Genomic DNA, 12,729 nt, shown 5'->3' with positions numbered 1-12,729 from the left:
CGGTCTTACTGTCTTGGTGGAAGGGTAAAATTGTTCTATCCTACAATAACATCATTCCGATGACATCACTGGAGTGCACATTGAAGGTGTAGCGATGGGACCTGAAGTCCCATACCACCCTCTGACGGTGGAAGTTCAAGGTAGCAGGCAATAGAGAACACAACTACGGAGGTTCTGATATTGATGGTCCTATTTTGGACGTCACATATCGAGTGGTCGAATCAGGACTGGCTCTAGGAGACCGGTAGATTTTTTTCTTTATTGTTATTTCATTTCCCTGCCCCATATGGGCAGGGGAGGGCTGTCAGAGGAACAATCCGCCGCTCTTCAGCCAAAAGAGAGTGTTGTTGTTGTTGTTGTGGCCTTCAGTCCAGAGACTGGTTTGATGCAGATCTCCATGCTAATCTATCTTGTGCAAGTTTCTTCATCTCCCAGTACCTACTGCAACCTACACCCTTCTGAATCTGTTTAGTGTATTCATCTCTTGGTCTCCCTTTACGATTTTTACCCTCCACGCTGCCCTCCAATACTAAATTGGAGATCCCTTGATGCCTCAGAATATGCCCTATCAATCGATCCCATTTTCTACTCAAGTTGTGCCACAAACTTCTCTTCTCTCCAATTCTATTCAATACCTCCTCATTAGTTATGTGATCTACCCATCTAATCTTCAGCATTCTTCTGTAGCTCCACATTTCGAAAGCTTCTATTCTCTTCTTGTCTAAACTATTTATCGTCCACGTTTCACCTCCATACATGACTACACTCCATACAAATACTTTCAGAAACGACTTCCTGACATTTCAATCTGTACTCGATGTTAACAAATTTCTCTTCTTCAGAAACGCTTTCCTTGCCATTGCCAGGCTACATTTTATATCCTCTCTACTTCGACCATCATCAGTTATTTTGCTACCCTAATAGCAAAACTCCTTTACTACTTTAAACGTCTCATTTCCTCATATAATTCCCGCAGCATCACCCGATTTAATTCGACTACATTCCATTATCATCGTTTTGCTTTTGTTGATGTTCATCTTATATTTTCCTTTCAAGACACTGTCCGTCCCGTTCAGCTGCTCTTCCAGGTCGTTTGCTGTATCTGACAGAATTACAATGTCATCGGCGAACCTCAAAGTTTTTATTTCTTCTCCATGGAGTTTAATTCCAACTCCGAATTTTTCTTTAGTTTCCTTTACTGCTTGCTCAATATACAGACTGAATAACATCGGGGAGAGGCTACAACCCTGTCTCACTCCCTTCCCAACCACTGCTTCGCTTTCATGTCCCTCGACTCTTATAACTGCCATCTGGTTTCTATACAAATTGTAAATAGCCTTTCACTATCTGTATTTTACCCCTGCCACCTTTAGAATCTGAAAGAGAGTATTCCAGTCAACATAGTCAAAAGCTTTCTCTAAGTCTACAAATGCTAGAAACGTAGGTTTACCTTTCCTTAACCTTTCTTCTAAGATAAGTCGTAAGGTCAGTATTGCCTCACGTGTTCCAATATTTCTACAGAATTCAAATTGATCTTCCCCGAGGTCGGTTTCTACCAGTTTTTCCATTCGTCTGTAAAGAATTCGTGTCAGTATTTTGCCGCCGTGGCTTATTAAACTGATATTTCGATAATTTTCACATCTGTCAACACCTGCTTTCTGTGGGATTGGAATTATTATATTATTCTTGAAGTCTGAGGGTATTTCGCCAGTCTCATACATCTTGCTCACCAGATGGTAGAGTTTTGTCAGGACTGGCTCTCCCAAGGCTGTCAGTACTTCTAATGGAATGTTGTCTACTCCTGGGGCCTTGTTTCGACTCAGGTCTTTCAGTGCTCTGTCAAACTCTTCACGCAGTATCGTATCTCACATTTCATCTTCATCTACATCCTCTTCCATTTCCATAATATTGTCCTCAAGTACATCGCCCTTGTACAGTCCCTCTATATACTCCTTCCACCTTTCTGATTTCCCTTCTTTGCTTAGAAATGGGTTTCCATCTGAGCTCTTGATATTCATGCAAGTGGTTCTCTTTCTCCAAAGGTCTCTTTAATTTTCCTGTAGGCAGTATCTATCTTATCCCTAGTGATATGTGGCTCTACATCCTTACATTTGTCCTCTAGTCATCCCTGCTTAGCCATTTTGCACTTCCTGTCGATCTCATTCTTGAGACGTTTGTATTCCTTTTTGCCTGCTTCATTTACTGCATTTTTATATTTTCTCCTTTCATAAATTAAATTCAATATCTCTTCAGTTATCCAAGGATTTCTATTAGCCCTCGGATTTTTCCGTACTTGATCCTCTGCTACCTTCACTATTTCGTCTCTCAAAGCTACCCATTCCTCTTCTACTGTATTTCTTTCCCTCATCCTTGTCAATCGTTCCCTGATGCTCCCCCTGAAACTCCCTACAACCTCTGGTTCTTTCAGTTTATCCAGGTCTCATCTCCTTAAATTCCCACCTTTTTGTTTCTTCAGTTTTAATCTATAGTTCATAACCAATAGATTGTGGTCAGAGTCCACATCTACCCCTGGAAATGTATTACAATTTAAAACCTGGTTCCTGAATCTCTGTCTTACCATTATATAATCTATCTGAGACCTTCCAGTATCTCCAGGCTTCTTCCATGTATACAACCTTCCTTCATGATTCTTGAGCCAAGTGTTAGCTATGATTAAGTTATGCACTGTGCAAAATTCTACCAGGCGGCTTCACCTACTACATTTCCTTCTCTTCCTTTTCCTACTGTCGAGTTCCAGTCACCCATGACTATTAAATTTTCGTCTCCCTTCACTATGTGAATAATTTCTTTTATCTCATCATACATATCATCAATCTCTTCGTCATCTGCGGAGCTATTTGGCATAAAAACTTGTACTACTGTGATAGGCGTGGGCTTCGTATCTATCTTGGCCACAATAATGCGTTCACTATGCTGTTTGTAGTAGCTACCCGCATTCCTATTTTCCTATTCATTACTAAACCTACTCCTGCATTACCTCTATTTTATTTTGTATTTATAACCCCGTATTCACCTGGCCAGAAGTCGTGTTCCTCCTGCCACCGAACTTCGCTCATTCCCACTATATCTAACTTTAACCTATCCATTTCCCTTTTTAAATTTTCTAACCTACCTGCCCGATTAAGGTATCTGACATTCCACGCTACGATCCGTAGAACGCCAGTTTTCTTTCTCCTGATAACAACGTCCTCCTGAGTAGTCCCCACCAGGAGATCCGAATGGGGGACTATTTTACCTCCGGAATATTTTACCCAAGAGGACGCCATCATCATTTAACCATACAGTAAAGCTGTATGTCCTTGGGAAAAATTACGGCTGTGGTTTCCCCGTGATTTCAGCCGTTCCCAGTACCAGCACAGCAAGGCCGTTTTGGTTAGTGTTACAAGGCCAGATGAGTCAATCATCCAGACTGTTGCCCCTGCAACTACTGAAAAGGTTGCTGCCCCTCCTTAGGAACCACACGTTTGTCTGGCCTCTCAACTGATACTCCTCCATTGTGGTTGCACCTACTGTACAGCTATCTGTATCGCTGAGGCACGCCAATGGCAAGGTCCATGGTTCATGGCACAGGAATTAAAAAAGATGACACTAACCGTATAATAAGCGGATAAGAGGGGAATAGGAGAACCTAATAGGGGAGGGAGACAATAGGGAATTAAAAATACGGTTACATGGAGACGTTCATTGTGGAACACAGTAATCAAAGGTCCACATAAAGATAAAAACACAGTTGACGATGTGCATAGAACGTAAAATACATCAGAGTCACAAGCACAAGATAAAAGTTAGCCACAGAATTAAAAATACACACCAGAACGACGGCACTTCAAAAACATTGCACGATATGGAGCACAGATGATAAAGAGCAAAACTGCCAGGGGGGAAGGGAAAGGAAGACAGAGGGTGTCCTGAGTAGGGGTGGTGGGGTGGAGTTAGAGTTGGTAGGAGGGGTAGATATCAGGGTCAAACTCACCATCCAGGAGAGGTAGGCACTGGAAGCTGTGTTGGTAAATGAGGTGGAGGGTGTGGAGATGGAGAGAGGGCGGAACACAACAGTAAAGGTGCGGCAACAGGTGGGGATTAGAGGGGATAGGAGACGCAAGGGGGAGAGGGAGATTCAGAATGCATTCGAGGAAAAGAAAAGATGTGGGAAGGGGATGAGGGCATACAGAATCCATGTGGGGGATAGGAGGCAGGTAAGGAAAGCGAGACAAAGTGCATGGCGTTTGAGGATTTAGAGGGCATTATAGAATCTGGGTGGGTGGAAATCCAGACGACACTGACATAACAAAGGATGGGATGGATCAAGGATTTGTAGGTGTGATGGATGGTGGGATGATGCTGTCTCCATGTCTGGCTGGACAGGAGTTGTGGGACGTACCGTCTATTGTGGGCTTTGTTTTGGATTGTAAGGAGATGGGGAATCCAACTGAGATGACAGTTGAGGTTGATGCTGAGGTATATCAGGGTAGGAGTGAGTCTGATAGGACAACCATAAAATGTAAGGTACAAATCGTGGAGCCCGAAGGAGGGGATGGTACTATCTGTGATGATTGCCTGAGTCTTGGAAGGGCTGATGCACAGGAGTCAATGGTTGCACCACACGGTGAACTGGTCAAGGTGGGTTTGTAGGGTACATTGGAACCGTTGAAGGGTAGGATAGAGGGCCAGTAAGGCGTTGTCATCAGCAAACGGGAGGAGGTGAAAAGGCAGGGGGGGGGGGGGGGTTGGGCACATCTGGAGTGTACAGGAGATAGAGGAGAGGGGGTAGGCCTGGCATTTAAGGATGAGCCTGGGATGCCATACATGGTCATAGGCGTTCTGGATGTTGAGTGTAACAAAGACAGTGGAACGACGGGAGTTAATTTGGAGAGAAAGAAGACTGATAAGGCTAAGGACCTGGTCGTCAGTGGAGAAGGACTGGAAGCCACACAGGGTTAGGGGAAGGAGGTGGTGCTGGCTCAGGTGCTGATGTATATGTTGGGAGATGATAGACTCGAACACCTCACTGAACATGGAGGTGGGCAGATGGGACGATAGGAAGAGGTTTCAGAAGGGGGTTTGTTAGGTTTGAGGAACAATAGGATGTGGGAAGTCTTTCACATGTTGGGGTAAAAGCCGGTGAAGAGGATGGCGTTACACAGGGTAGCAAGGACAGCCAGGAAGGAGGGTGGCGATTCCTTGAAGAGACAGTAGGTAACACAGTTGTGACCAGGGGCAATGTTGCGTTTGGAGCAGAGTATGAGTTTTATGTCATGTACTGTAATGGGAGTGTTTAAATCTGAGGGTAGTAATTGATTCAAGTACTGGAAACTGGGAGCGAGTGGCAGGACAGAGGTATCGATGTGTTCTATGATTGTGGGGAAGATGGAGTAATCAAAGTGGGGATCGCTGGGAATGGAAAAGACCTCAGAGAGGTGGGAAGCAAAATGGTTAGCCCTACTGAGGTTGTCAGGGAAGGGGTGGTCATCATCAAGTAGGGGGTAATGCAGGTAAGATGGGTACCAGTAAAGCAGTGGAAGGTAGACCAGTACTTGGAGGAGTTGACAGGGTGGGTGGTGTTGATTCACTGGTGCAGAGGAAAGAGCAGTAGAGCCTGCAGGATTCATGGAAAAGTAGGATGGCCTGTGGAGGAAGGGTAGGGCAGTGAGGGCAGATAATTTTGGTAGCAACATGTGTCTCCACTGTGTCAGTGATGGTCTTCTGGAGGAATGATGAGGCATAGGTGACATCAGTGGGATGTTGAAAGATAAGTGGGCAGCTTTCAACATGAGTGGCAATGGATTCCCAGTAGGCATTGCAGTTGGCTCGGCAGTAGTCATGAACAAACCTTGGTGGGGCAGCAGGATGGGGGCGAGAGGTGGGTGATGGGCTGAGAAGATGGTGAGAAGGACGATGTGGTCGCTACCAATAGGGTCTAGGACTTCTGTGGCAATGTAACCAATGATTTTGTGGGAAGCGAGGACATCAGGGGTGAAATCACTTTCAAGATGGGTGTAATGTGGGAGGGGGAGGGTAACAAGGAACCGATGTCACCACTGAAAGGTGGTGGGGTTGTAGCTGTGGATAATGAGGTCTGCGGCAATCACATAGGAGAAGGTGCAGTCGACATGGGAGATGAAGTCATAGGGGAGAAAAGCTGCTAGACAGACATAGATTGTGGCACAGGTGACAGTGAGGGAGAGAAAAATGATAGTGAAGATGACGTGTTCTGTCAGGCCATTGAGAAAGTGTTTTGGCTGGACAGGGATATGCTTGAGGTGGTAAATAGCGACCTCACCTCACCCTAGAGGAAGGGGATTGTCAGTGCAGTGAAGGAGGTAGGGAGAGGTGCAGACAACATGATGTGGTTGTAGGAAGATTCCATTAAGGATGAAGGAGTCGACATTCTACTAGGACAAGGTATGCATGAAGAGGCATTTGTTGGCAGGGAAGGAGCAGATGTTTTGGTAGATGAGACGATACTGTTTGTATGCCATGTGGGGAAGGGGGAAGGGAGTGGAGGGTGGAGGACAGAGGCTTAAACGAGGGTATCAAGATGGGTAAAGGTGAAATGGGCCTGGTTGTGGTAGTAGGTGATGTGGGTGTTGAAATGGAAGACACAATGGGCGGGAAGGGAAATGTGCTGGAGAGTGTTGGGGCATTGGAAGGGGTGGATTTTCTGGAGGATGATGATGAGGAAATGGATGATGTCTTCAGCAGTAGGCGGCAGGCAAAGGGAATTGTTAGGGTGGATGGGCTGATCAGTGGGGCGAATGGAGACGGTAAGCTCAGGGTTGGTGGGAGAGGTTTGGCTTTGCATTTGTAGGAGTAGGTGGTATGGGATTCATTGCAAGTGTTGCAGAAAGGAAGAGAGGCAAGGTTAGGACACTGTTTTAGGAAATGGAAGGCTTTACAGTGAGGACAGTTGGGGGAGTTTTTGGAGTTTTGGGTGAGGTGATCATTGTAGAGGAGGCATTGTTGGCAGTGGTAGGATTGAGGAGGGGAATGGCAGGGGTCAAAAGGGTGGCAACAGTTAAAAATCACGGCTCCCTGAGTGAGGAGGCGATCAATATTGGAGGCAGACTTGGTAAAGACATGCACCAGGAAGGTAGGGCTGGAGTCACTGTAGATTCGTCAGGCTGAGCGGATTTACAGGGTGGGGTGGGCATTTGATGCCGTCAATACCTCTGCTTCTGTGATCACAGGGCTGTGCTTTGTGATCATGCCATTTAGGCTTGTAGGGCGATGAGGGGGTTGGGCTGATTGGGAGAGGAGGAGGTAAGGAAAGGTGTGAGAGATGCATGGGGGCCAAAGGTGATATGGCGAAGTTTCTAGAGTATTTCAGTATGGAATGAGAGAGAGGGGGATTTGATAAAGACAGAGTCTCTACAGGGGATAAACTGAGCCATGGGGGCACTGAGGACATACTTACGCATTTCTAGTGTAGGAGTGCAGGCATCAAGGAATTTTCGGATCGGGAGTGGAAAGGACGAATGTGTGCAGGGTGCAGGGCGGGGGCTGGGGATGTAGGACAAAGGGTGGTGTCCATAGGGGTATCAGAAGGACGAGGGATCGTTTCTTGCAGGAGGGGGTGGAGGCGAGGTTGGCACTTGGGCGTTTGCAGGGCATTTTGGCTGGGGGTGGCCTGGGAGGAGGGGTGAGGGATTGGTTGGAGTAGGAAGTGATGGGAGGCAGGTCCCTTGTGTGATGCAGAGGCAGTTGGAAGTGAGGTTGAGTGCTCCTTAGTGACGAACTGTGGCGAGGCAGGCAAGGACATGTGTGGAGGAAGCAGGGGCAGTCATAGCAGGGCGAGTGGGGAGTAGGAGAAAGTTGTACCGACAGGTGGTGATGGTGGGAGCAGGAGCAGCAGCAAGAGCGGGAGCAGGAGGATGAGCAGGAACAAGAACAGTAGAGGTAGTAGTAGAAGTTGCAGTAGTAGTATACAGGTGGGGATATAGTGCAGGGCATCAGATGGAAGGGGAGGAGACTGTAGGAGAAGAGGCAGAGCATAGGGGGGGGGGGGGGGGAAGCCCAGAGGAGGCACTACTGGAGGTAATGGTGGGGGCAGGGGAAACGGAGGTGTAAATGATTGTAGTGATGGGGTTGTCCACAGCAGACAGTGCGGAGGCCTACCGGTGACAGGTATCGCCGATTAGGGAGATAAAATGAAAATGGGGTTAACCTGTAGATAGGGATGGGAGGACAAGACGGCGGTGGCGGGCACTGGCAGCAGGCAGTGGCTGGCAGTGGCAGGAGTAGGTGGTGACGGGCAGCAGGAGTAGGTGGTGACAGGACCCCAACAGCAGGAGCAGGCGCTGACAGGAACCAGCAGTGAGCGGGGACAGACAGCAGCGAGCTGCAACAGACAGCAACTGATGGTGATGCCGGCAGCATCAGATGACAGGGGGAAGCTTCCAAAACATCGATTTTGGCTTTGAGAGAAACCCAGGCAGTAAAGTCTTCCAGCTTGGAAGGCGTGGGAATCCAACCCACAGGGTGTGTGGAGACTGCTATTTTTTTTTCTTTGTTGTACTTTCATTCCCCTGCCCCACACGGCCAGGGGAGGGCTGTCAGCAGCACAGTCCACCGCTCTTCAGCCAAAGGGCTTTACAAATACAAAAGGCGAACTTTTATATAAAAGGGGGTTAAAAAAGGGGACATAAAGAACACTGTAAATGCAGATCATGGGAGTTAAATTCACAGTAATATGGGGACATGCACTGGAGGACAGTTAAAAAGTCGACATAAAGTTAAAAAGAACACAGCTGGCATGTGTAGAGTACTTAAAAAACACTGACGCCAAAAACAAGTTAAAAGTCGACCACAGTATAAAAAGCACATCACTTAATGTCACTGTATAATGGCACCAAACACAACACAAATGCAGCACACTTGACAAGGTATAAAAACCTGGGAGAATCTGCTGGGGGGGGGGGGGGGGGAGAGACATGGGAGAAGGCAAAAGGAGGCGAGAAGGAGGGGAGAGAAAGGGGGATGAGGAGAGGGCACGCTGAAGGAGGGCTAGGGAGGGAAGGGTGGGGATAGGGCTACGGCCAAGGAGGGGTTGCAGGGACTTGGGGGGAAGGAGGGAAATCCGCCCTGGGAGAGGGAGGGGAGAGGAAAAAGGAGGCCATGTGGAGGGGGGGACGAACAAGGCCAAGCTATAGTAGGTAGGTAACTTTTTAACTTTATGTCACGGCGAAGTTCAACATATGCAAAGGGGAGGTGCTGGAAATTGCCCTGATGAAGGAGATGGAGGGCGTGGACGTGGAGAGAGGGAGGGATTCAGCGATAGAGGCGCGGCAACAAGCGGGGGGAGGGGTGGAGAGAAAGGAGGAAACCAGGGGGAGGGAGAGATCAAGCCTGTGGACAGTGTAAAGGATGTGGAGATGTTGGAGGAACAGGAGGAGGTGAGGGAAGGGGATGAGGTCATACAGGAGTCGTGTGGAGGAAAGAAGGCAAGGCGGAGCACATGATGTTTAAGGATTCAGAGAGCCTTATAAAAGTGGGGGGGGGGGGGGCGGAGTTACAGGCAACGCTGGCATAATAGAGTATATGGTAGATGAGGGATTTGTGGGTGTGGCGGATGATGGAAGGATGCAATTCCCATGTCCGGGCAGACAGGAGTTTCAGGAGGCGGAGGCGGGAATGGGCTTTCTGCTGGATGGTCAGGAGATGAGGGGTCCAGGTGAGGTGACAGTCGAGGGTGAGGCCAAGAAGGTATCTCAGGGTGGGGGGTGAGCTGGGTAAGACGACCATAAATAGTGAGGTAGAAACTGTATTTGCAGAGGGCGCAGATTTCGACAGAGGACGCTTCTGTGACAGCCACCAATGTGCATCTATTTCCACGTCAATTTTTGCTGTAGTGCTGACACTACAACCTTACTATTAGCCATCCCGCCCCGGATTACCGACTCCTCCATGACAACCACTCCTTCACTGACAACCTCAGTAAAGCTAATCATTTTGCTTTCCCCTCTCTGAATTCTTCTCCATAGCCAATGAACCTCACTTTGATTACTCTCTTTTCCCCATTGTCCTTGACTGCACCGATACTGCTGTCCCGCCCTTGCTCCCAACTTCTCGTACTTGGACCAGTTACTGCCCTCAGAATTAAACACTCCTATCACAGCACAAGATATTAAACTCATCCTCCACTCCATATGCAACACCTCTCTTTATCACGATTGATCACCTACTGCCACCTCAAGAATTGCCCTCTCTCCTTCCTCGCCGCTCTTACTACCCTGTACAACACCATCCTCTCCACTGGCTCTTACACCAACCTGTGGAAGACCTCCTGCATCCTGTCGTTCCTTAAACTCAAGAAACCCTTCTGACACCTCCTCCTATCACCCCACATGCCTCACCTCCATGTTCAGTAAGGTCCATCCTCTCCCGCCGTTTCCATCACCACCCAATTCGACACCCCTTCTTCCCTCTTATAAAGTGTGCTTTATGGCCCTCCTTCTCCACCAACCACGAGCTCCTTAACCTTACCCATCTCCTCTCCCTCCAACTTAACTCCTGTAACTCTGCTATTTTTGTTTTGTTCGACCTCCAGAACGCCTATAACCGTGTATTGCATTCTGGGCTCCGTTTCAAGCTCCAGACCTATGCCTTTCTTTTGAACTTCATCTATCTCATTGCCCCCTTCCTATCCTACCATCTGTCCTATGTCAGCATTCATAATACCAATTTCCGTACCTTCTAACCTACTACTATTGTGCCCCAGGACTCTGTCCTTTCTCCTCTCCTACATCTCCTGTACACCGCTGATATGCCCAAACTACCCCCACCTGTCAAATCTCCTCCAATATGCTGCCTTGCCCTCTAGCGTAACCTTCAATGGTTCCAGCACTGCCCCCAAACCCACCTAAACCAGTTTACTGCTTGATGCAACCAGTGGCCCCTTGAAATCAATCCTTCTAAAACCTGAGCAATCATTATAGGACATACCACTCCCTCCTTCCGGCTCCATGATTTCTATCTCGCCATCTATGACCATCCTATCCAACTTACCCCCACTTGAAATACCTTGGCCTCACCCTTGACTGTCATCTCACCTGGACTCCCCATTCTAACAACCCTACCACAACAAAGGTAAAATTTAATTACGATTGTAGTGTTGCTCACGCTGCTAAATATTGCATTTTCGGGCAACAACAAAGTTACATTATGTGGCAAGTGTCATTAGATCACAGTTAATAAAGTCATTTCATGAAATAATGGATAAACTAGGCACTCATCTTTTCGTGTTTCCCACGCTGGTCTCGTTGTGAACTCATGGCTTAATCGTCGAAAATCTAGGTAGTGATGATTCCAAGCTCGGATGCAAAGAGGCCTAGGTGTTATTCTGCGATATTCAAAAGTTTTATAGATATGTTTCACAAACCATTCTTGAAGATTAAACTTTTGCAAGTTAGAACAATGGTGATGTAAAAAACTAATCAGCACTCCGAATTTAAGTTACACTTCTTTTTTGTTATTTTTTTTTTGCAATATCACGTGACTCACAAAACATCACTTCACAATATAAAACATACTTGAAAAATATCTTCCTCACTGTTAAAGTTCACATTTTATAAACTGACTACAATTTGCGTCTTTTCAACATGGCGACCAAGACTTGACTCTCTAATAACCGCTTACGCGCCGTACGTCAAAGATCATAGTGACAAAAGGAAGAATTCACATAAGAATAATATCATTGCAATATAAACGTATCGATGTATCAAAGTACCTCAACATTAATGAAATAAAATCTGAATGTTGTCTCAGAAATATGTTAACTACTTTACAGAAACACAGTAGAATATTGCTGGTATCGAGAGGTTGAGGTGAGGTGCCGTAATAGTTACGTAATTCAAGTACCATTACACCATCTCCTCACCATCCAACGCAAAGCCCACAGTAGACTCCACTTTCTGCAATTCCTGTCCAGCTGGACATGGGGATAGCATCCTTCCAGTATCCTTTATACCTACAAATCCTTGATCTGTCCCATCCTTTGTTATGCCAGTGTTGCCCAGATCTCTGCCCCTCCTAAATTCTATAAAGCTGTCCAAATCCTCGAACCCCACGTGCTCTGCCTCACTTACTGTATCTGTCTACCATCCCTGGCGAGGATCCTCTATGACCTGATCCCCTTCCCACATCTCCTCCGTTTCCTTGAACACATCCATATCCTCTAAACCCTCTAAACCAATGCCGCCTTGATCCCCCTCACCCTCTGGTGTCTTCTTTCCTCTCCACTCCTTGCCTGCTGCTGTCCCTCTAACGATGTGTTCCACCCACTCTCCATCTCCACACACTCCATCTCTTCTCCCAAAGAAACTTCCAACGATTCCCCATCCCAGATGATGTGCTTCACTCCTATATTTATCCTTCCTTCCAACTCTGACCCTCCCCCTCCCTCCTCCCTTCGGCTCCCTCTCCTTCCACTACCCCTCTGCTGTTTCCTCCCTCCTGCCCCTCTGTCCTTCTCACTTCTCCTTTCCCAGTCCTTGCGCTCCTTCCTGGGCTGCTCCCTCCCCACCCTCCCTGTCTCATGCCCCTTGGTGTGCTACCGGCTCACCCCTTTCCTCCCCTTCCTGGCCCCCTCCTCCACCGATCCCTATTTTCTCTTTCCTCTCTCGCTCCTCACTGACTTCCCCTCTCTTGGCAGGTCCTTCCAGTTTTAACCCAGTTACTTTGTTGTCTTTTGGTGCTCGCCTTGTATATAAC

Source organism: Schistocerca serialis, chromosome 3 (genome assembly GCF_023864345.2).
Source record: "Schistocerca serialis cubense isolate TAMUIC-IGC-003099 chromosome 3, iqSchSeri2.2, whole genome shotgun sequence".
In the NCBI taxonomy this organism is placed as follows: Eukaryota; Metazoa; Arthropoda; class Insecta; order Orthoptera; family Acrididae; genus Schistocerca; species Schistocerca serialis.
The sequence above is the reverse complement of the archived record's forward strand: the minus strand, read 5'-3'. Positions refer to the sequence as shown.